Genomic DNA, 25,925 nt, shown 5'->3' on the forward strand with positions numbered 1-25,925 from the left:
GACATTGTCCTGTTTTGGAGATATGTTCCTGTTTATTTTAACTAACATAGCAATACTTAAGAATGAGTAATGTTTCAATCCTTCTCACTAAGATGGTATTGCAATTTCTTTTCAATTATCAACAGTTTTTAAAGCCTCCTTTAAACTCTTGCTAAAAGGAGTAGATATGCCTCCTACACTGAGCAGATGGAAGAACATTTTGGTCCAGATACTGCTGTCAAAATAATGGTGAGCCTAATGGTGCTTGCCTTTATTCATGTGTGAAAGGCACCACAACTTCAGGCAAGGAGCAGATGTGTAGTTAAATGCAAATATCAAAAAGTTGCTATTAAAGTTGTTCTGTTGCATGTTAGCTTTGCAAGAGAATTATTTTACTATCTGACACATTGCTGAAATCCAATAAATGTAGTGAAGCTGTTATATTTTTGGGATTGTTGCAAATAAAACTTCAATGTGGACAAATAGGATTAGTAACTATAAACATAAATATCCTTTTGTTGATGTAATGTATGTTAATTAAAACAAATCAATGCCTTTGGCACCTAAAATGAATAAATATCTGTGTGGGATTGAAATCCTGTGTGGTTATTTTAAAACATTTTTAAAAATTGCACATTAAAATTTAATGTTTTGCTTTATGGTCCTTTTTGTTTATTCCTTCCCCTTCTTTCTCTTTCGGTACCTGTTTGGACATTTAATTCAACCACTTTAATCTTCTCTCCCCTTTCATTATGCTGTTTATTTTCTAATCTTTAATTTCTCATAGTTCATAAAGCAGAATTTATTTCTCTGATGCTTGTGCTAAATATATAGGTCTAGGAGGTGGATGTAACATTATTTCAGAAGTAGATTATAACATGCAGTTGCTATTGTTTTTAATGTTCAACCTCTGTAGCTGAGGACAAACTTTCACTCCATGACTCTTTACAATGCACCTGTTATCTCTAGCCCAGACTGTTAGATTTCAGAAACCTGGAGGAAAGATTTGACTTCAAATATAGGACACTTCTCATTATTTAAGCATTATTAGCTTATTCTTAAATCTTATTGGTATCCATTTTTCAATCAATATCAAAAATAAGTTATTAGGTACTGATCTTAATATTGCTTGTGATATCTTCCTGGATTATTTCCTCCACTTACACTGAGCATACATTAAAAAGGCACTAAAGTAGTTGTAAAAATTATCTGATCACCATAAGTTCTAAAAAATCATGATAGAAATGTAAATACTGTGTTTTTTTATTTTCAAGTGATCAGTTCTGTGTTTTCAACAATTATCACAATAATTATTTACAATGAAATCAAGTGAGACTACTCATCAGATGCAGCTGTATTCTCTGATCATGAATGAAAATACTACATGGATTGGACATTTAAAAAATTAAGTTCTGATCAGTTTCAAAGTGGACTAGAATTCCTTTCACATTCCTTTCATATTTTCCTGTCTATTTCAAATTAACTTCGAATATTTCAATTCAACTATTCAGTGATAATCTTCCTGAACTGAAGTCAGCATCAAAGTATTACCAAAATCTATGTTCGAAATTTAACCAGCTACATCCTAAATACAGAGGAATTGGGTAAAACATCTCGGCCTACCGTTCCTTACTGGCAACGAGAGTGACAAAAGTGCAACAAATCTACTCTGAGGAGATCGATTCATAGCTCAGAATTACTCAACAATTTCAATGAAAACTTTCTGTGCCTTAGGAAACAGAGAAGAGGAGCTGAGAACCTTTATTCACAATGAAAGAGTATTGCAATCTTTCTGACATACTCTACAAAACACTGATACCGCATTCCTCCCCCCCACCCCCTGAGATCTCAAACATTTTTTTTTATCCTCATCACACTGAGACTTTGAATGCTTTCATCTCACTTTCTGCTCAAAGATTATGGCCTGTTATCAAAAGCCTACCACTTGACAGCCAGAGGACCTCTTAATTTGACTAATTTTGCCACAAAATGAAGGCAAAATGAAGGTAACAGATATTTATCAAATACTACTTTTAAATTTGGCGGAACTAGTAAAAAAAAAGATCACCCCACCTCACACGCAGCTCTAGCACCACAGTCTCTAATTTAATGGCAGGACCAAAGTGATTACTGACATGACTGAAATAACATTATTTCATTGGACCAGGAGAAACCTATCAACCTTGTAGCGCAGAAGGGGTTTCACATAATGTAGTGATTAGTGTAATGCTATTTCAAAGCCTGTGACCTGGATTCAATTCCACCAATGTCTGTAAAGAGTTTGAATGTTCTCCATGTGACTGTGTGAGTTTCCTCCAGGTGCTCTGGATTTCCCTCACATTCCAAAGACATACAGTTTAGTATAGGTTAATTGGACAGACTTTCGAGCCAGAAGGGCCTGTTACTCTGCTGTGAATCTGAGGCCTCCGTTGGTCAGAGATGACCATGATATTTCTTCCTAGTTGCCTAGATACACAAGCCTGGTCAGTACAATATGGAGTCAAGCTATTGCCCGTGTAGCAAGCTCCCTGCCTCTACGCATCTGATGAACCCAAAGATACGACAGAAACCAGATCAGTTTGGTATCAGCAGTGTTGCAGGAGTTGCCAGTCAACATTGAACTCAATGTAGGACTGCCTGAGGGACTCCAGCTTCAGATTTTTTCATCAGAGTTTACTCCTGAAGCCTTCCCCATGAGTGGGTATAGTCGCAAGGCAGCAGAGGTTTGAGATCCTTCTCCTGCATGAGCTGCCTACCACGGCTGTCGAGCCCCATCTGCCCAAAGAAACTGGATTTAAGGTACCAGTAACCTGCCGTTGCCTCTTCTCCGGTCAGTAGAAACGGTTCTGCTGGGCTTAGTAGCTATCCACACGTGAAGGTCTGGAGCTAGTCTTGGTTGTCAGAGGCTATTTGAGGTGCATGCCATTGGGAGCATTTAATAGGTTGTGGGAGCTTGTCCCCATTACCACTCTCCAGTTGTAACAACTTTAAGGAACCTACTGTGCTGTACAGTACATCTAAATAAGTAAAAAAGTATGAGAAACCCAGAAAACAAGGAGTATAACTTAAGTACTTCTGAAAATGAAATTTTCATTGAACATACTCAGATGGTAGAATTTTTGTGCTATATCACTATATTTCAAAATAAAGCATGTTCAAATTTGCTGACTTTATTCATTTTTTGTGAATATTTCAAAAATTTTCTGCACAGTAGGTCAGAATTTTTTTTGTGTGATTCTGACAATTTCACCCCTACAAAATCTTCCTTGTCTCTTGCTTAACCACTGTTCCTATTCCTGTCCTTGTATTATGGAAATTGATACAATGGGTACACTGCTACAATTTCCTCTTTTATTCTTTTGATGGCCTAAGCATGCTACTTCAGAACTATTTTTATAATGGTACCAGTTTAGTTCAAGATATCTCATCTTGTGTCTATGTCTCATCCTTTACCAGAGCCTTATAATTATGGCGTTTCTCCTTTTGATAGAACCTGACTGATTCTTAAAAATATGCTTTTAAAACTAAACTCTACAATCCTAATTGCTTCCTAATTTAGCTTGCTTTCCTTTCTACTGCTTCTTTTGAAATGCCTTCCATGAACACAAGCACAAAGCTTGTCTGGCTGAATTTATGTACATAATCTTGGCTGATACTTCAATGTGGGAGGAGCGTTTGGTATACCAGCAAAGATTTCATTGTTCAGATGTAGTGTCAAACCAATGGGCATGAAATAAGCCAATGGCACAGACAAGGGGTACTTGAGCAAAAAATTGCAAGTGGTAGTCATTCCAGACAAATACGAAAATAATGAGTAGAGGAAGGAAACTAAAAGACCATTTCCTGGAGATTGTGATTAAAGATCTCAGAGAGACCCCATGCAGAAAGATATTAGAATTCGAAATGATTACCTGGGATACAGATGGTGCTGCTGGCTCAAGAACAAAAATCACCAACAGCATTATGTTGCTCTGGAAAACTGTGTATGGGGTTTAAAAACACAAAGTACTGATTAAAAATACAAGTGTGATTACTAGAAGATTCAGGGTCGGATATCTGCCTTGTTGTGTGTATACATTGGGCCAACTGGGGCCAGTTCTTCCAAACAGGACTGCCAACACTCAGGCATCTAAATAAAAGTCCTGCATATGTTTCTTGTCTGGTAGTTTCAGGGTCAGCGAAGATCAGGATTTAACATATGTTGGAGACACAGGAGAGTGCAGATGCTGGAACCTGGATTAACAAACTGCTGGAGGAATGCAGTGGGTTGAGCAGCATCTGTGGAGGAAAGGAATTATCAATGATTCAGGTCAAAACCTGATCAGCTTCTGATGCAGGGTTTCAACCCATAATGTCAACGATTGTTTTCCTTACACATACATTGATTTCCTCCAGCAGCTTGTTTGTTTCAATTCAGATATGTCACTGTGCTTCATTGCTGGACTAATCCATGAAGTGGAAGCCCAGTTCCATTTGCATATTCAGCATGGCAGAAATACATGAACACCACTACAAGGTGCTTAACATTTTTTTCATAAGGTAAAGCTCTGTTCCAGTTTCACCTTCCATTAGGAGGATTTCAGAGGCAATTGAATTCAATTATTTTATTACTTACGTCCTTCATATACATGAGGAGTAAAAATCTTTACATTATGTCTCCATCTAAATGTCTAATTATAGTAATTTATAATGAACAGGATGGTCAATACATAGAATTACAGTTGCCTCAGCATGAATTAAGCAGTCTGATGGCCTGGTGAAAGAAGCTGTCCCAGAGCCTGTTGGTCCTGGCTTTTATGCTGCGGTACCATTTCCCAGATGGTAGCAGCTGGAACAGTTTGTGGTTGGAGTGACTCGGGTCTCCAATGATCCTTCAGGTCCTTTCTACACACCTGTCTTTGTAAATGTCCTGAATAGTGGGATGTTCACATCTACAGGTGCACTGGGTTGTCCACACCACTCTCTGCAGAATTCTGCGATTGAGGGAAGTACAGTTCCCATACCAGGCAGTGATGCAGCCAGTCAAGATGCTCTCAATCGTGCCCCTATAGAAATTTCTTAGAATTTCACGGGCCATAGCAAACTTCTTCAACCGTCTGAGGTGAAAAGAAGCTCTGTTGTACCTTTTTCACCACACAGCCGGTACGTACAGACCACGTGAGATCCTCGGAAATTTTAGAGAAACATAAAGTTCCGGTATTGTACAGCACCGAATCTAAATCTTTTGCCTGACAAACGTATGCCAACCTTTTGTCCATCTATAATAATCTCACCTGCCCGCAATAGGTTTTTATGTCTTTAATGGATTGACTATTGAAGTGTTCATCTAAGTATCGTTCAAATATAGAGATTGCATCTGATTTCAGCAGCTTCAGTGGAACCTTGTAGATTGACTCAAGGCTGTGAAGGGCTAGCAAGGTCAAGCACACAACACTTCAAAGTTCAAAATTTCTTATCAAAATACACATATGTCACCATATACAACCCTAAGATTTTCTTGTGGGCATACTGAATAAATCCATACTAGAATAACAACTGTAATAGAATCAACAAAAGACCACAGCAACTTGGGCAGTCAACCAGTGTGCAAAAGGCAACAAACTGTGCAAATACAAAAATAAATAATAATAATAAATGAATAAGCAATAAATATCAAGAACATGAGATGAAGAGTCCATGAAAGCGAGTCCATTGGTTGTGGGAACATTTCAATGATGGGGCAAGTGAAGTTGAGTGAAGTTATCCCCTTTGGTTCAAGAGCCTGATGGTTGAGGGATAATAACTATTCTTGAACCTGGTGGTGTGAGACCTGCGGTTCCTATACCTTCTTCCTGATGGATCTTCTGTTCAAGGGCATTGGTGTTTACATACCAGGCTGTGATACGCCAGACAATATACTCTCCACTACACATCTATAGAAGCTTCTCAACATTTTAGATGTCCTGCTGAGTCTTCAGAAACTCCTAAGGAAGTAGAGGCACTGCCATGCTTTCTTCGTAATTGCACTGATGAGCTAGGTCCAGGACAAGTTGTTCTGAAAAAATAATACCGGGGAATTTAAAGTTCTTGACCCTCTCCACCTCTGATTCTCCAATAGGGACTGGCTCATGGACCTCTGGTTTCCTCCACCTGAAATCAATAATCATTTAACACTCACAAAAAGTGCTGGTGAATGCAGCAGGTCAGGCAGCATCTATAGGAAGAGGTACAGTTGATGTTTCAGGCCGAGACCCTGGTCTCGGCCCAAAACGTTGACTGTACCTCTTCCTATAGATGCTGCCTGACCTGCTGTGTTCACCAGCATTTTTTGTGTGTGTTGCTTGAATTTCCAGCATCTGCAGATTTCCTCGTGTTCCCGTCAATAATCAGTTCCTAGGTCTTATTAACCTTCGGTAAGAAGTTGACGTTGTGGCACCACTCAGCGATATTTTCTGTCTCCCTCCTATATGTTGATTCTACCTATGACAATGACGTTGTCAACAAAGTTGTATATGGCATTGAAGCTGTGCTTAGCCACAATATCATAAGTTGTAAGGTGAGTAGAGCAGGGGACAAAGCACACAGATTTATAGTGCACCTGTGCTGATGTAGATTGAGGAGAAGCTGTTGTTGCCAATCTGAAGGGACTGGGGTCTGCAAGTGATGAAATCAAGGACCCAATTGCACAAGGAGGTCTCAAAACTTATTGATTAGTATTGAGGGGGTGATGGTATTGAATGCTGAGCTATAGTTGATAAAGAGCATCCTGATATATGCATCTTTTCTGTCCAGGTGTTCCAGGGTTGAGAGAAGAGCCAATGAGATGACATCTGTTGTAGACCTGTTGTTCAGGTAGACAAATTGAAGCATATACAAGTAATTTCTCAGGCAGGAATTAGAAACATAGAAACATAGAAAATAGGTGCCGGAGTAGGCCATTCGGCCCTTCGAGCCTGCACTGCCATTCATTATGATCATGGCTGATCATCCAACTCACAACCCTATACCTGCCTTCTCTCCATACCCCCGATCCCTTTAGCCACTAGGGCCATACTTAACTCCCTCTTAAATATACCCAATGAACTGGCCTCATCTGTTTCCTGTGGCAGAGAATTCCACAGATTCACCACTCTCTGTGTGAAGAGGTTTTTCCTCATCTCGGTCCTAAAAGGCTTCCCCTTTATCCTAAAACTGTGACCCCTCATTCTGGACTTCCCCAACATCAGGAACAATCTTTCTGCATTTAGCCTGTCCAATCCCTTTAGAATTTTATACATTTCAATAAGATCCCCCCTCAATCTTCTAAATTCCAGCGAGTACAAGCCTAGTCAATCCAGTCTTTCATCATGTAAAAGTCCTGCCATCCCAGGAATCAATCTGGTGAACCTTCTTTGTACTCCCTCTATGGCAAGAATGTCTTTCCTCAGGTTAGAGGACCAAAACTGCACACAATACTCCAGGTGTGGTCTCACTAAGGCCTTGTACAACTGCAGTAGTACCTCCCTGCTCCTGTACTCAAATCCTCTTGCTATGAATGCCAGTATACCATTCGCCTTTTTCACCGCCTGCTGTACCTGCATGCCCACTTTTAATGACTGGTGTACAATGACACCCAGATCTCATTGCACATCCCCATTTCCTAATCGGCCACCATTCAGATAATAATCTGTTTTCCTATTCTTGCCACCAAAGTGGATAACCTCACATTTATCCACATTAAATTGCATCTGCCATGAATTTGCCCACTCACCTAACCTATCCAAGTCACCCTGCATCCTCTTAGCATCCTCCTCACAGCTAACACTGCTGCCCAGCTTCGTGTCATCCGCAAACTTGGAGATGCTGCATTTAATTCCCTCGTCTAAGTCATTAATATATATTGTAAACAACTGGGATCCCAGCACTGAGCCAAGCGGTACCCCACTAGTCACTGCCTGCCACTCTGAAAAGGTCCCATTTATTCCCACTCTTTGCTTCCTGTCTGCCAATCAATTCTCTATCCACATTAATACCATACCCCCAATACCGTGTGCCTTAAGTTTGCACATTAATCTCCTGTGTGGGACCTTGTCAAAAGCCTTTTGAAAATCCAAATATATCACATCCACTGGTTCTCCCCTATCCACTCAACTAATTACATCCTCAAAAAATTCTACGAGATTCGGCAGACATGATTTTCCTTTCACAAATCCATGCTGACTTTGTCAGATGATTTCACCGCTTTCCAAATGTGCTGTTATCACATCTTTGGTAACTGACCCTAGCATTTTCCCCACCACCGATGTCAGGCTAACCGGTCTATAATTCCCTGGTTTCTCTCTCCCTCCTTTTTTAAAAAGCTGGGTTACATTAGCCACCCTCCAATCCTCAGGAACTAATCCAGAATCTAACGAGTTTTGAAAAATTATCACTAATGCATCCATTATTTCTTGGGCTACTTCCTTAAGCACTCTGTGATGCAGACCATCTGGCCCTGGGGATTTATCTGCTTTAATCCCTTCAATTTACCAAACACCACTTCCCTACTAACATGTATTTCCCTCAGTTTCTCCATCTCACTAGACCCTTGGTCCCCTACTATTCCGGAAGATTATTTATGTCCTCCTTAGGGAAGACAGAACCAAAATAGTTATTCAATTGGTCTGCCATGTCCTTGTTCCCCATGATCAATTCACCTGTTTCTGACTGTAAGGGACGTACATTTGTCTTAACCAATCTTTTTCTTTTTATATATCTATAAAAGCTTTTACAGTCAGTTTTTATGTTCCCTGCCAGCTTTCTCTCATAATATTTTTTCCCTTTCCTAATTAAGCCCTTTGTCCTCCTCTGCTGGACTCTGAATTTCTCCCAGTCCTCAGGTGTGCCGCTTTTTCTGGCTAATTTGTATGTTTCTTCTTTGGAATTAATACTATCCCTAATTTCTCTTGTCAGCCACAGGTGCACTACCTTCCCTGGTTTATTCTTTTGCCAAACTGGGATGACCAATTGTTGTAGTTCATCCATGCAATCTTTAAATGCTTGCCATTGCATATCCACCGTCAATCCTTTAAGTATCATTTGCCAGTCTATCTTAGCTAATTCATGTCTCATACCTTCAAAGTTACCCTTCTTTAAGTTCAGAATTGATATGGTTCATCACCAACCTCTCAAAACACTTCAGCACTGTGGGTGTAAGTGCTACCGGTCAATAGTCACTGAGGCAGGTTATGCCATTCTTCCTCGGCACTGGTATAATTGAAGCCCAAATGAAGCAGGTGGGTAGCTGCTTAAGTATGGAGGTGCAGCAAATACACTCCCGGACCATTTGCACTATTAACTAATGGACGAATGATATTAAATTTCAGAAGTGGAGTTCAGTGAGCAAAGATTGTTCATGCTTAATGCATATAATGCTGGAAAAGATTTAAACAATCAAGAGTTAAACTTTCACTTTCACCAGTGATCAAGGTAAGGAACATTTCTTAGATGTAGTAAAATCTGGTAATTGTAGTGATGCTTTTTATCACATTCATTATGTTTTCCTTTGAAAGCGGTGCATAGATTGGAGCAAGTATAGTAGTAGTAGGAAGTTTGAGGAAATGAAAAAAACAATAGCCACATCTCCATTTCTCTGGATGTTTAATTACCAATACAAGAGTTAAAGTATCGAAGTTTACAATGACCAACAAGAAGACATAACAACATTGAAAGTAGTGACTTAAGAAAAATGGATGTACTCTCAGAGAGTGAAAATTTGGACCCAGTGTCCATATTGACCAGTGGCAAACTACTGAACTAGTTCCATCATCCAGCATTTAGGCCACAACCCTCTATGCCTCAATGATTGAAGTGCTCCCATTGACATTTCTTAAAAACTGTCAGCTTCAGCTGCTCTCACACTCTGTGATTAACCAGCCTTGAATTTAATTGCAATATTGCTTTACCTTTCTTCACCACAATTAATAAAGCTCACCAAAAACATTTTATTTTGTTTTACTGAATAATTTCCCTACCGTCCCAACAGGTCAACAGCAGACTCCATTTCATTGGTTTGTCATTCAGCTCTAGAATGCCTGGGCACTTCATTAAATACAGCTCAGCATTCAGTAGTATCACTAAACTCCAAGACCTGGGGCTCAGTACCTCCCTGTGCAACCGGATCCTCAATTTCCTCACTTGCAGACCCCGGTTAGTTTGGGTTTGCAACACTCACATCAGCACAAGTGCACCGCAGGTGTCTGTGATTCACTCCCTCCTCTACTCACCATATACTTCTGATTGTGAAGCTAACAACACCATTGCTGTTGACCAAATCAAGGATGGTGACAAATCAGCATATAGGATGGAGGTTGAAAACTTGGTTTAGTGGTGCCACAACAACAACCTCTCACTCAATATCAGTAAATCCAATAGCTGATTATCAACTTCAAGAGGACGAAGTGGGAGGTCGATGTGCCCGTCCTCATTAGGGGAATAGAGATGGAGAGGGTTGATAGCTTCAAATTCTTTGATGTTAACATAACAAAGAATCTGTCCTGCGAACAGTACATCATAAGAGTCATCACAAAGAAGGCACAGCAGCACCTCTAGTCTTCTTGAAGCTTATGTAGATTTGGCATGACACCAAAAAGTTTGACAAACTTCTAGAGATGCACAATAGTGAGTATCCTAATTGGTTGTATCACAGCCTGGTAAAGAAGCACCAAAGCCCTGGAGTGGAAAAGGCTACAGAAAGTAATGGATATAACCCAGTCCATCACAGGCAAAGCCTTCCCCACATTGAGTACATTTACAAGAAGCACTGCCACAGGTAAGCAAGAACCATCTTCAAAGACCTCCACTATCCAAGCTAGTCTCTCTTCTCACTGTTTTCATTGGCTTGAAGGTACAGTACTCTCAGGTCCTACTCCACCAAGTTCAGGAACAGTTAGTGCACTAACACCATTAAGCTCCTGAACCGGTGTGGATAATTTCATTCACTGCTACGCTGAATTGATTCTGTGACCCACAGACTCATTTCCTAGGATGCTTTATAACTCATGTTCTCAGCATTAATTTTAAAGCATAGTTTACTTTCTTCTGGACATTAGTTATTTTCAGTCATTATCTGTTTATGTATAGTTTTTCCATTACTGCTCTTCTCTCTATATGCACATGACTGTGTGGCTAGGCATAGCTCAAATATCATCTATAAATTCGCTGATGATACAACCATTGTTGGTAGAATCTCAGGTGGTGACGAGAGGGCGTACAGGAGTGAGATATGCCAACTAGTGGAGTGGTGTCGCAGCAACAACCTGGCACTCAACATCAGTAGGAAGAAAGAGCTGATTGTGGACTTCAGGAAAGGTAAGATGAAGGAACACATACCAATCCTCATAGAGGGATCAGAAGTGGAGAGAGTGAGCAGGTTCAAGTTCCTGGGTGTCAAGGTCTCTGAGGATCTAACCAGGTCCCAACATATCAATGTAGTTATGAAGAAGGCAAGACAGTGGCTATACTTCATCAGGATTTTGAAGAGATTTGGCATGTCAACAAATACACTCAAAAACTTCTATAGATATACTGTGAAGAGCATTCTGAAAGGCTGCATCACTGTCTGGTATTGGTGGGGGGGCCTACTGCATAGGAATGAAAGAAGCTGCAGAGGGTTGTAAATCTAGTCAGCTCCATCTTGGGTACTAGCCTACAAAGTACCCAGGACATCTTCAGACAGTGGTGTCTCAGCAAGGCAATGTCCATTCCTAAGGACCTCCAGCACCAGGGCATGCCCTTTTCTCTTTGTTACCATCAGGTAGGAGGAACAGAAGCCGAAAGGCACACACTCCGATTCAGGAACAGCTTCTTCCCCTCTGCCATCTGATTCCTAATTGGACATTGAACCCTTGGGCACTACCTCACTTTTCTACTATAAACTATTTATGTTTTTTGCACATTTTTAAAAATCTATTCAATATATGTATACTGTAGTTGATTTATTTATTTATTTATTATTATTTTTATTCCATTTATTATTATTATTTTCTGTATTACGTATTGCATTGAACTGCTGCTGATATGTTAACAAATTTCGCATCACATGCCAGTGATAATAAACCTGATTCTGATTCTGATTCTGACATTCTAATATACTTTCTTTTTCTTGTAAGTGCCTGCAAGAGAAAAAGAATTTCTGAGGTAGTATAGGGTAACACAGCGGTCCCCAACCACCGGGCTGCGGAGCTTTTGCTACCGGGCCGCGAGGAAACGATATGATTTGGCGATATGAGTCAGCTGCACCTTTCCTCATTCCCTGTCACCTCCACTGTTGAGTTTGAACACACGCGAGGTCATTACCTGCGCGTCATCCATGTCAGCGCGGGAAGAAGATCAACTCCTCGAGCTTGCAAATGACGGCGGGCTGAAAAGTATGTTTGACATAACATCTCTGCCGGCATTCTGGATCAAAGTCAAGGCTAAATATCCTGAGATAGCCACAAAAGCACTGAAAACGTTGCTTCCATTTCCAACATATCTCTGCAATGAATGCAACGAAAACTAAATTGTGGAATAGACTGGACATAAGGAACTCCCTTCGAGTATCGCTGTCTCCCATCACCCCTCGATAGGACCGTCTTGTTGCAGGAAAACAAGCCCAGGGCTCCCACTGATTCAGCGATATTGGTGTGTTGCAATGATTTGAGATGTTCATACAGGGAAAATATGTGCCATGTGTTTAATATCCAAAAAGAAAAGACTGGTAAAGACAAATGTAGGTCCCCTGCAGACAGAAACAGGTGAATTGATTATGGGGAGCAAGGACATGGCAGACCAATTGAATAATTACTTTGGTTCTGTCTTCACTAAGGAGGACATAAATAATCTTCCAGAAATAGTAAGGGACAGAGGGTCCAGTGAGATGGAGGAACTGAGCGAAATACATGTTAGTAGGGAAGTGGTGTTAGGTAAATTGAAGGGATTGAAGGCAGATAAATCCCCAAGGCCAGATGGTTTGCATCCTAGAGTGCTTAAGGAAGTAGCCCAAGAAATAGTGGACGCATTAGTGATAATTTTTCAAAACTCGTTAGATTCTGGACTAGTTCCTGAGGATTGGAGGGTGGCTAATGTAACCCCAGTTTTTAAAAAAGGAGGGAGAGAGAAACCGGGGAATATAGACCGGTTAGCCTAACGTCGGTGGTGGGGAAACTGCTGGAGTCAGTTATCAAGGATGTGATAACAGCACATTTGGAAAGCGGAGAAATGATCGGACAAAGTCAGCATGGATTTGTGAAAAGAAAATCATGTCTGACGAATCTCATAGAATTTTTTGAGGATGTAACTAGTAGAGTGGATAGGGGAGAACCAGTGGATGTGGTATATTTGGATTTTCAAAAGGCTTTTGACAAGGTCCCACATAGGAGATTAGTGTGCAAACTTAAAGCACACGGTATTGGGGTAAGGTATTGGTGTGGGTGGAGAATTGGTTAGCAGACAGGAAGCAAAGAGTGGGAATAAACGGGACCTTTTCAGAATGGCAGGCGGTGACTAGTGGGGTACCGCAAGGCTCAGTGCTGGGACCCCAGTTGTTTACAATATATATTAATGACTTGGATGAGGGAATTAAATGCAGCATCTCCAAGTTTGCGGATGACACGAAGCTTGGCGGCAGTGTTAGCAGTGAGGAGGATGCTAAGAGGATGCAGGGTGACTTGGGTATGTTGGGTGAGTGGGCAAACTCATGGCAGATGCAATTTAATGTGGATAAATGTGAAGTTATCCATTTTGGTGGCAAAAATAGGAAAACAGATTATTATCTGAATGGTGGCCGATTAGGAAAAGGGGAGGTGCAACGAGACCTGGGTGTCATTATACACCAGTCATTGAAAGTGGGCATGCAGGTACAGCAGGCGGTGAAAAAGGCGAATGGTATGCTGGCATTTATAGCGAGAGGATTCGAGTACAGGAGCAGGGAGGTACTACTGCAGTTGTACAAGGCCTTGGTGAGACCACACCTGGAGTATTGTGTGCAGTTTTGGTCCCCTAATCTGAGGAAAGACATCTTTGCCATAGAGGGAGTACAAAGAAGGTTCACTAGATTGATTCCTGGGATAGCAGGACTTTCATATGAAGAAGGACTGGATGAACTGGGTTTGTACTCATTGGAATTTAGAAGATTGAGGGGGGATCTGATTGAAACGTATAAGATCCTAAAGGGATTGGACAGGCTAGATGCAGGAAGATTGTTCCCGATGTTGGGGAAGTCCAGAACAAGGGGTCACAGTTTGAGGATAGAGGGGAAGCCTTTTAGGACCGAGATTAGGAAAAACTTCTTCACACAGAGAGTGGTGAATCTGTGGAATTCTCTGCCACAGCAAACTGTTGAGGCCAGTTCATTGGCTATGTTTAAGAGGGAGTTAGATATGGCCCTTGTGGCTACAGGGGTCAGGGGGTATGGAGGGAAGGCTGGGGCGGGGTTCTGAGTTGGATGATCAGCCATGATCATAATAAATGGCGGTGCAGGCTCGAAGGGCCGAATGGCCTACTCCTGCACCTATTTTCTATGTTTCTATGTTTCTATTACTTAAAATGTTATGATGCTATTGACTGATAAGTGACTTATATAACCATGTAACAATTACAGCACGGAAATAGGCGATCTCGGCCCTTCTAGTCTGTGCCGAACGCTACTCTCACCTAGTCCCACTGACCTGCACTCAGCCCATAACCCTCCATTCCTTTCCTGTCCATATACCTATCCAATTTTTCTTTAAATGATATCGAACCTGCCTCTACCACTTCTACTGGAAGTTCTCTCAACACTTACTTAAAGTTCCCTGTCCTCCCCTGATGATTGACTTATCACTACATTCATGCGAGGAAAATATGCGCTGTGTGTTTAATATTAAATTCGTTAGATAAACCCTTTTAGAAACGAATTTGAGTGTATTAGCCCTTTATTACCAATATTCCGGTTGTGATTAACACCCCCCACCGCCCCTCCCCGAACAGAATCACCAAAACGATTTGCAGAGAATAATATCGGCAGGCACAGGCATGTGCAGGACACGCATGCACACTGGTGCCCGCACAAGGCTTCATGGTCATTGTAGTCTTTCTCGGGGTAAACGTATCGTATTTTTTTGACTGCTACTCTTGTCTATTGGCAACCCTACCCCACCCCCTCGGGTCGGCCAGTCCGCAAGAATATTGTCAATATTAAACTGGTCCGCAGCGCAAAAAAGGTTGGGGACCGCTGGGGTAACATATACGTACTTTGAAAACAAATATACTTTGAAATTTGAATGACTTAAAAAGCCATTGGATTTCTGAAGAATTTTTGTTTAAGACCAAATTCAGTGGAAGCCAAGTGTACTGCGGACATAAGCAAGAGCTCACCGTAAGTTAAGGGAATCATGCTGCACTATTTTGGGTCTCAGATGGGAGCCAGCAGAATACAGTAAGCACATTACAAGTATATTGCACAAACTCTGGGAAACAAGAGGGCTATGATATGACTTCCATCAATCTACAGCAGAAAGATGTCACATCCATACTGAGAAGTATTACAGCACAGCAGATAGCTGGCAAAGGGACATCATGACATGAAGATTTCTTCCTCGTGTAATCTCAATAGCTGCAGATGAAAGTGCAGGTACCTTTCATAAAACAGGGTAGCAAGAAGGTAGATAAAGCCATGTACCCCAGTGATTGCATGACCCGTTCTCCACAGCTGACTGGTGAGAAATTTTTACCTAACTTACTTGAAGACCCATTTTTTCACTTTGAAGTTATAAAATTCTTTATTCCTGATTTTGTTCTTACCCCAATATTAATCTGCTCACTTGCCCTTCGCTGATTGAAATGTAACATTCATTTAGACATTTGGCATCAGTAATTCTACCCATTCCTTCATTTCACCTGCAACTTGCATCATTACCCCTTATGACCATGAGCATGATTGCAAAAGGAAAAGGGAGAATACAGGAGGTTAGGATATTTGCAGTTTAACTTCTGATTGCTCTCTTATCCTTCACTCTGAATGGAAAACTATTGGTTAGTCCTTTTCTATGCATCAAGTTCTCACTGCATTGATACACTTTATGTTAAAAGATGTCAGTTAAAAGAAACAGCATTGCATCAGTTAATTACAACAAAAATGGGTCATAGCTGTCCCAATTGATGAAATCAATGCAGTGTAGTGGAATAAACGAGTTAGAGCACAGACAGTAAACACTGATGCCTAAAGATTGAACCATGTAGCACCCACGTTTCAGATACAAATTGTGTGAAATTTGTATCACTTTTCAGATATAAAATACAATAACAAATATTTCCTAAATACTTCCAGATGAAATTGTGCTGACTGTAAAATTTGACTATACACGGTCCATGTTAAAATGCCTGCGCTTTTGCTGACATCAGCAATATACCAAATGTGGGGGGCTGGGGGGAGGAGAAAGTAAAATTATTTATTTTGGCAGGTAAGATAGAACAAAAACATATTACCTTAATGGTAAATGATTGCAGAGCTCTGAGATACTGGGTTGTTTGAATGTTGTAGTGCATGACTAGCAAAATTCTAATGTATAGTTACAGCAAGTAATTGGTAAATTGAGAAGAATGTTGTAGTTTGTTGCTAGGGGGACTGAATAGAATCATAGGATGGTTTGCGCTTCAGAGATGTAGGACACTTGTGATAACGCATCTGGAGAATTGTGTAGAGGAATAGTCTCCTTATTAAAGAAAAGAGTAAATGCATCAGAAGAATAAATGGAATGGGTGGGTTGTCTCATGAGAAAAAGTTGAACTGGCTAGCTTTGTATCCACTGGAACTTAGGTGAAGGAGAAGTGAATTAACTGAAGCATATAAGATCCTGAAAGATCTCAAGAGATTGGATAAGGAAATAATGCTTCTTCTTGTGGGAGTGTCTACACCTACATTAGGATAACACTATCTTATTGACTGGCAGAACAGCTCCAAAGGGCCTTGTTGTCTACTTTGTTTCTAATATGTATGAGATTTTATTTACAGAGAGCCTATTACTTCCCACGGCAACAAACATTGAAGTTTGCAGCTCCAATTATGACCACTGTGGAATAGTCTAAACAGAACAACTGTACATCATGTTAGCTTGGTGTTTTAGTCATTAGTTAAAGGGACACAACCAACATTGGAAAACTTGAATGGGCAGCCTCTGAAATTACTACTGGCTATACAAAGCACTTCACAGTGCATGCTACAACAAATAGCACGGGTTTCCTAAGCCTTCAGCTGCTGAGATATTCATTCATTAAGTGCCTTAATGGTAATACAGATAGCAAAATTTCATGCAGATAGAACTGATGGCATGCATGTACCAGGATACTAGTGGAAATTGCCATTGCAATATACACCAAGCAGGTGCAGAGGCTTCACCATTGTGTGCTTTGTGTGACACAGTCCTGCAATCCAATTACCACAGCTGATCCAGAGGAAGAGTAACAGGAAGATCTGGAGTAAGGAAGAAATGAGGCAATACCTGAGAAGTAACAACAGAGAAGATAAGCAGAAGGAAAGAGGCTACCAGCCTTACCACCCACAGTTTCACCTTCTAGTTATGCAGAGGAAAGGGAACAATAAATGGACCAGGGATGCTGCAGCAGCTGGAAATCCAGAACAACACACACAAAATGCTGGAGGAACTCAGCAGTTCAGGCAGTGTCTAAAGAAAGGAATAAACAGTCAAAGTTTCAGGTCAACATCCTTCATCAGGTCCAGATGAAGGGTCTCAGCCTGAAGCATCAACTCTTTATTCCTTTCCATGTATGCTGCCTGACCTATTGAGTTCCTCCAGCATTTTTTACAGTATGTATTACTTGGGAAGGGAACAATGTTGGCACAGGATAGAGAGAGAGTTAATTCATGTCCCACTCCACCTCCTAATCATTAGCAGCCAAAGAGCACATAAAGAATTAGTGGGAGAGCCTAGATGATGCATGAAACTACTTTATGTTCTGTTTTTGCATTTTCACCTGCACTGATAATAACACATGAATGAATTAACAGTTCCTCCAGTTAGATAAATTGATAGCTACATGAATAGTATCTGATACACCTACATATCAGACTTTTACACCAAAAACTTTCCATAAATATCTCTATTTTGCAGGTGTAAATAATGTCTTACCTTGTGCAGGTATAATGTTTTTTGTTATGTTGCTGATGTACAGAGATTCTCATCCCTAGAAAAGACTGTGGGGACTGACCCCTGTCTGGCTCTTTTTTTATGGTAAAACTGCTGGTGTTCTAGCACTGATGGAAAGGAACTCCCTCCTGGTACATGCCTAATTGGCCATAACTTATTTTTCCTCAGACTGTACATCTAAGTTGTAGCCTCTCCACTATAGTCTCAGTGCCCTCCAATGGCATCATAATGTCTATTGCTGCTGTCTGGCTGCCTTGATCGAATAACTTTAAGAGACAATTTTCTTTTCTGTTTCCTGCAGAGCAAAATGTTAGTAGTTGCAGCAAGTCCCATCACAAACTGTGGAGATTCTTATTTCTGACTGTGAACTTCCCCAGTACTATCCCATTGAATTCAGGTCAATTTTATGTTTTTTTTGTGAGGGTGGCTCTTGATTTGGCATGAGAACTAAATGTGGCCACTTTTTAATGCAGTAAAAGTAAGTAAATCCAGGCTCTGAGCATGATTTCTACTTTGACTTTGAAATTTAAAAGAACAGATGGGTAAATGTAATAGTGGCAGCTATAGTGAAGCCTTTTTTAACATGAAAATAATGTAGCAAAATTACTGCAACAAAACCTCTGGATATTTTTTGTTCTAAAGTCAGAATCAGAATTAGATTTATTAACATTGACATATGACAAGAAATTTGTTGTTTTGGGGCAGAACTGCAGTGAAAACCTATAAATTTTAAAAATATGTTATACAAAAAAAGGGAATAATGAGGTTCATAATGGACCGCTCATGGTCCATTCAGAAATCTGATGGCAGAGCAAAAGGAGCAGTTACTAAACTGTTGAGTGTGGATCTTCATGCTTCTGTACCTCCTCCTTGATGGTAATAATGAGAAGAGGGCATGTCCCAGATGGAGAGGTTCCTTAATGATGTATGCTGCCTACTGGAAGTCTCTTGAAGATGTCTTCAAAACATCTTGAGTCTGTGGCTAAGTCAATAAATTACTGCAACCTTTTGTGAATCTGTCCGTATCAGGTTGTGATGCAGCCAGTCAGAGTACTCTCCACTGTACATCTAGAGAAATTTGGAAGCGTCTTTGGTGACCTACCAAGCCTCTTCAAACTCCTAATGAAGTAGAGCTGCAGCCTGCCTTCTTCATGAGTGTATCAATGTCTTAGGCATAGGATACATCTTCTCAAATATTGACACCATGGAATTTGATGGTGTTCACCATTTCAACCACAATTAGGAGAGGTGGGTGTTTTCCTGACTTCCCCTTCCTGAAATCCACAATCAGTTCCTTGGTTTTGCTGACTTTGAGTGCAACGTTGTTCTTGTGATTCCACTCAACCAGCCCATCTACAGATCCTGACTCTTGTATGCCTCCTGTTCACCATCTGAGGCTTTACCAGCAACAGTGGTATCATCAGCAAATTAATATATGGCGTTTGAGCTATGCTTCGCCATACGATCATGAGATAGGACAGCAGTGGGTTAAGCACACTTGCTCAAGGTGCTCCTGTGTTGGTAGTCAGCAAAGAGAACAGATTGATTCAGCATTTAACTCCCAAGGAAATGCTGTACAAGTTCAAGTGATGCCTTTTGGATGAACTATTATTCTTATTCTTTCAAGGCTGCATCGCATTTTTCAAAGATTAGCTGGATAGTTCCCATACTTATCCTTAAACCAACATTTTGAAGTGTATTGGCCTAGAATTTTATGGGTTTTTCTGATAGATACAGTGGACCTCCCGCATTTCTCTAAGAGCTGCTAGTATCAACAAAACTCTGACAGCAAACGCTTGACTGACAATCTCTATGTCCGTCCTGCTGGTAAGTTTGCAGTAGTTCTTGGCTGTTGGGTTTTCCTTGAGTTAAGTGGCAGTATAGCCTGGCTCACCCATTCATTGGGGATCCACTGAGGATTGTTAGGGGTCACCCTTGACAGATGCCTCACTTTCAAGAACCACATCAATCAGGCAAAGGCAAAAGTGAGCACACAAAACAACATCCTGAATAAGCTCACTAACACAAAATGGGGAGCAAGCTCAAAAAACATCGCAAACCAATGCACTTGCACTTTGCTATTCCACTGCTGAATACGCCTGCCCTGCATGGGAAAGATCTACTCATTCTAGGAAGATGGGTGCCATTCTGAATGGAAGCTGCTGACTTATCACAGGTTGTTTAAAACCAACAGCCTATATATCCTGCTGGGTATCGCTCCCCCGATATAAGAAGAATGGTAGCCAGCAAGAAAGAATGACTCCGTCAGACATCAGATGAGAGACACCCTCTACATGGTCATACACCTAAACCCAGCTGCATAAAGTCAAAGAAAAGCTTCACGAACAGTGTTGTTCCATTATAATCAACCCCACCTGAAGCCCGCATCGCCTTGTGGAAAGACCGGCTCACGAGTCTCAAACAACCCCCAACAATGGAAATTCCACCGGATGAAAGCCTTCCCCCAGGAGCTAATTGCAACTGGGCAACCCGGAAGTGCCTTAACAGACTTATGACTGGTGTAGGTCATTCAAAGGTGTCACTAAGCAAATGGGGATATACAACCAGCCCGACAACTTGTGAATGTGGAACTGAGCCACAAACTATGCAACATCTCCTGCAATGCCCATTGCTAGAGAAACCCTGTACTGTTGCAGATCTTGCCGAATTCAACAACAAGATGCAAAAATGTGTCCAGTTCTGGCTGGCCATGTACAGACTGTCCATGGACACGATAAGAAGACTGAGGATTGGGCACCAATGTTAAGAAGAAACATAAGGATAAGGTAGTTGTATTTCATTGTTGGTGCTAAGTTTGATAAATCTACTTACTTTTAAATTCTGTATTTTAACAATGTTTTAAAATATTTAATATTTATTGGGTTTTTAATAGTTTTGGGATGTTGCTGCAAGTCAGAAACACCTGGTCACGTCAAATAAACATAACAACTTTGACTGACAGTAAAACTGTGAGGTAAACCTTAAAGCGTGTTTAAACTTTCATGGGAGGGGCTACCTATATCGTTTGAAGCTTCTGTATCAGAAAACACTGGAGACACAAAAGTACTAGAGCCACTCACCATGTCAGGCAGCATTTGCAAGTGTCAGGGCATCAAATTCAAACATAATCTCTATTGCAGAATTCCTTTGTTCTCTATGTTGACAGGTGTTCTTTTTATTTTTAGTTATGTTGATGAAAGAAGAAATGGTTAATATACTTGGCGAATTCAGCTCTCCTTAGAATAGTAAGGAGAGATGTAGACTTTGACACCTATGTAAAGAATGTTATCTCTGGTAATGCATAAATTCCTTCATACTTCACAGGAAGGTCATGCTAAATGTTGTGTTTCCACTACTGAACCTCATTAGCATGTTTTCTAAATGCTTCTTTCTGAGATGTCTTAAACATGTGACAAAGTTGACATAGTACTGAATCAAATTAATGCCTGTCCTCAACCTTATGAATCCTCAGTAAATAGAGATGACTCAGACAGATTCCTTTAGAGCTGCTGTTTCTAAAGAGACTCCAATGGCTGGGACAGCTATTTAGAAAAGAGAGGAGGGATTCAGTAATTTTTCTTCCATTTTAATGATGAGCAGTATAGAAACATAGAAACATAGAAAATAGGTGCAGGAGTAGGCCATTCGGCCCTTCGAGCCTGCACCGCCATTTATTATGATCATGGCTGATCATCCAACTCAGAACCCAGCCTTCCCTCCATACCCCCTGACCCCTGTAGCCACAAGGGCCATATCTAACTTCCTTTTAAACATAGCTAATGAACTGGCCTCAACAGTTTGCTGTGGCAGAGAATTCCACAGATTCACCACTCTCTGTGTGAAGAAGTTTTTCCTAATCTCGGTCCTAAAAGGCTTCCCCTCTATCCTCAAACTGTGACCCCTCGTTCTGGACCTCCCCAACATCGGGAACAATCTTCCCGCATCTAGCCTGTCCAATCCCTTTAGGATCTTATACGTTTCAATCAGATCCCCCCTCAATCTTCTAAATTCCAACGAGTACAAGCCCAGTTCATCCAGTCTTTCTTCATATGAAAGACCTGCCATCCCAGGAATCAATCTGGTGAACCTTCTTTGTACTCCCTCTATGGCAAAGATGTCTTTCCTCAGATTAGGGGACCAAAACTGCACACAATACTCCAGGTGTGGTCTCACCAAGGCCTTGTACAACTGCAGTAGTACCTCCCTGCTCCTGTACTCGAATCCTCTCGCTATAAATGCCAGCATACCGTTCGCCTTTTTCACCGCCTGCTGTACCTGCATGCCCACTTTCAATGACTGTATGTCCTGATTTGTGCTCTCTGTGGGCCAAGGTGCAATCAAGAAGTAACAGCATTTTGCCATAGATGACTAATATAATTGAGTCAACTAACTAGAGCAATTTCAGTGCAGAATAAATTAACTTTTTCTAGATCCATTTTGTTTTCCACTCTGTCAGAATCTGACAGTCGGTTTACCCAGTGAAGTATGACCTGTAAATAAGCTGGTAAATCCCTATAATCCAGTCACTCTTACAGCCTTGAAGTGGCAATAGCTTTTCATATTTTCACCAATTATTTTGAAATCTTCATTTGTTCACTGATTTACTGGCATCTCCAGCAGATTTTTACGCTCATTACTTTATAAATTTTTCAGATTATGATTTGCTGTACATTTTTGTTAGTAAGATAAAATATTCTTCAATGATCCTTTCCTCATTTACTATAATGTTATCTTTTTACACTCTGTATCATTTCTGAAATCTGAATTGATACAGAAATCAGGTTATTGTTCCGTGCTGTCCTGGAAGACACAAATTAAGATCTATTAAATGTTGATGTAGAGATCCTTTCCTCATTTTCTCTGGAGAAGCTGGGGGATGTCAAAGTCTTCATTATGATGATTATGGACTTCAGGAAGGTGCAGGCTGACCACTCTTCAATGCACATACATGACTTCTCCATGAAGAGAGTTAGGAGCACCATGTTTCTGGGAGTGCACATAATGGACAATCTCATCTGGTCCCTCAACACCACTTCTTTTGTCAAAAAAGCACAACAGTGTCTCCACTTCCTCAGGAGATGAAGATGAATGAGCCCCCCCCCACCCCCCATCTTTACAGGAGCACCACTGACTGTGTCCTGACCAGATGCACCACCTTCTAGTATGGAATTGCAAAGCATATGACCACAAGTCCCTACAAAGAGTTGTGAAGACTGCTGAGAGGATTATTAGAGCCTCTCATCCACCCATCAGAAATATCTGTCGGGAGTGCTGTATACACAGGGCACTTAGCATTGTCAATGAAACCTCTCATTGGTCCAACAGTCTCTTCGATCCCCTACCAACAACCAGAAGGTACCACTGCATTAGGACAAGAACTTCAAGATGGGTAACAGGTTCTTCCCCCAGTTTTTTGTGTTTTTTTCTTACATAGTTCAGTGTAGTTTTTGTATTGTTTCATGTAGCACCATGGTCCTGGAAAACGTTGTCTCATTTTTACTATGTTCTGTACCAGCAGTTATGATTGAAATGACAATAAAAAGTAACTTGACTTGACTCAACCATGTCCACTGAACTTCCAGCCACTACCCTGATCTCATCGTACATCAAGTGCCAGTAGCTTTACACTGTTTACTTTATAACTTGTATCATAAATGCACCTTACTATTTGTTAATTTACTTAATGTGTTATGTGTGAGTTATGCAGTATCTACAGATTTGTATACCTTGGTCCAAAGGAAAGTGATTTTGTGTGGTGGTACATATACACTGTATGTGTATGGTTGAGTGACAATGAACTTGAACTTGAATTTATCACGACAAACAATCTCCTGCAAAACCTCTCAGAGGAGTCATCTACATACATCAAATCATTTTTCACTCAACTGCTCTTGAGGATGGTGTTTGGCTTTTAAATTGCTTCCTGTTTGTACATAGAACATCAGATGTTTGTACTGAAAACCATTAGACAGAAGTAGCTGTGGCAGTTGTTCACTTACAGAGAACTTATCATTTCCACTTATCCCAAACACCCTATAACCTGAGATTGCTTTCTTTGAAAGTAAAGCCATACACTGGAAAACACAAGTCAGGGTGACAAGAAAGAGGTAGTGCCAGTTTTTGCAAGTCACCTGGGCAATGATATTCTGTTGCCCATGAAGCTTGTTATTTAAGACATAGGGGCAAAGTTAGATCTTTTGGCCCATTGAGTCTGCTCCACTATTCAATCATGTCTGATTATTATTCCTCTCAACCACATTCTCCTACCTTCCCACTGTAAGGAGTGATGAGGTTCTGCATAGGGACTTCAGGGAGTTAGGTCCTAAGTTAAAGGGCAGGACCTCCAGTTGTGATCTCAGGCCAGAACTAGAACGAATATACAGTTTAATATGTGGTTAAGGAGTTGGTATAGGAGCGATGGCATAAGATTTTGGAATCATTGGTGTCTCTGCCAGGGAAGGTAGGACCTGTACAGAAGGGATAGTTTGCACCTGAACTGAAGGAGGATTAATATCCTAATGGGAAGGTTTGTTAATACTGCACAGTGGGGTTTAAACTAGAGTTGCAGGGGGATGGGAATCAGAGATGGGAATTGTTAGTGACGAGGTTGTGGAGGAAGATGTTGGTAAGACCTCAGACAAAGTTAGGAATCAAAAAGTTGAGTATGGTGCGACTAGCGTTCTGAGCTGCGTATATTTCAATGCAAGACGTATCGTAGGAAAGGTGGATGATAATGTTGAAGATGAGCTAGCTGGTTTACAAACGGAGGCAATGCATAGTGATGAGAGGGGCAAAACTGCGGTCAACAGTATGAGTTTCAATGTAACAGGCAGACAAAATCAGAAAGGGTCAATACAGGACTGGAGGTGTTATGCTTGAATGTGCACAGCATTTGAAAGAAGATAGATACAAACTTGCAGCACAGTTACAGATTGTGAGGTATGATGTTGTAGGCATCACTAAGTCAAGGCTGAAAGAAGATTATAGCTGGGAGCTTCATGTCCAAGTATACACTCTGTATCAAAAGAAAAGACAACGGGAGCAGCATGGCCTTGTTCGTATAAAATGAAATCAAATCATTAGAAAGAGGTGATGTAAGGTATTGAATCATTGTTGATAGAGATAAGGAACTGCAAGGGTATAAAGACCCTGATAGGATTTGTATACAGATCCCCAAACAGTAGTAAAGAAGTGGCCTACAAATTACAATGGGAAATAGAAAAAGCATGACAAAAGGGCAAGAACACAGGAACATAAGAAATAGGAGCAGGAGTAGGCCATCTGGCCCATCAAGCCTGCTCCGCCATTCAAAAAGATCATGGCTGATCTGGCCATGGATTCACCTTCACCTACCTGCCTTTTCCCCATAACCCTTAATTCCCCTACTATGTGAAAATGTTACAATAGGCATGGGGGATTTCAAGATGCAGGTAGATTGGGAATATCAGGTTGGTGCTGGATTCCAGGACAGGGGAATTTATAGATTGCCTACAAGCTGGCTTTTTAGAGCAGCTGGTGGTTGAGCCCACTAGGGGATCAGATATTCTAGATTGGGTGTTGTGCAATGAACTGGAATTGATTAGAGAGCTTAAGGTAAAAGAGCCCTTAAGGGAAGTAATCATAACATGATTAAATTCACACTGAAACTTGAGAAGGAGAAGATAGTCAGACGTATCAGTATTGCAGTGGAGTAAAGGAAATTTCAGAAGCATGAGAGAGAAGTTGGCCAGAAGTAAAGAACACTGGCAGGGATGATGGCAGAACAGCAATGGCTGGAATTTCTGGATGCAATTTTTTTTTTAGATTCGGAGGGCATGGGATATA

The 25,925-nt window shown here is 40.9% G+C and overlaps 1 protein-coding gene across 14 annotated transcripts in view; it reads left to right on the top strand.

The window, feature by feature from the left end:
* The window catches only part of dlgap1a (discs, large (Drosophila) homolog-associated protein 1a), an 890,995-nt gene that overhangs the window by 359,983 nt on the left and 505,087 nt on the right, over positions 1-25,925 (top strand). For 3 of the 14 annotated variants that reach the window (XM_063062219.1, XM_063062200.1, XM_063062238.1), the window contains one exon: positions 11,162-11,286. The exons of the other annotated variants lie outside the window; for them this stretch is intronic. The gene's annotated coding sequence lies outside the window, so the exon portion shown is untranslated. The remainder of the gene's footprint in view (positions 1-11,161; positions 11,287-25,925) is intronic. 14 annotated transcript variants of the gene reach the window in all.

This window comes from Mobula hypostoma, chromosome 1 (assembly GCF_963921235.1).
Source record: "Mobula hypostoma chromosome 1, sMobHyp1.1, whole genome shotgun sequence".
NCBI classification, from domain to species: Eukaryota; Metazoa; Chordata; class Chondrichthyes; order Myliobatiformes; family Myliobatidae; genus Mobula; species Mobula hypostoma.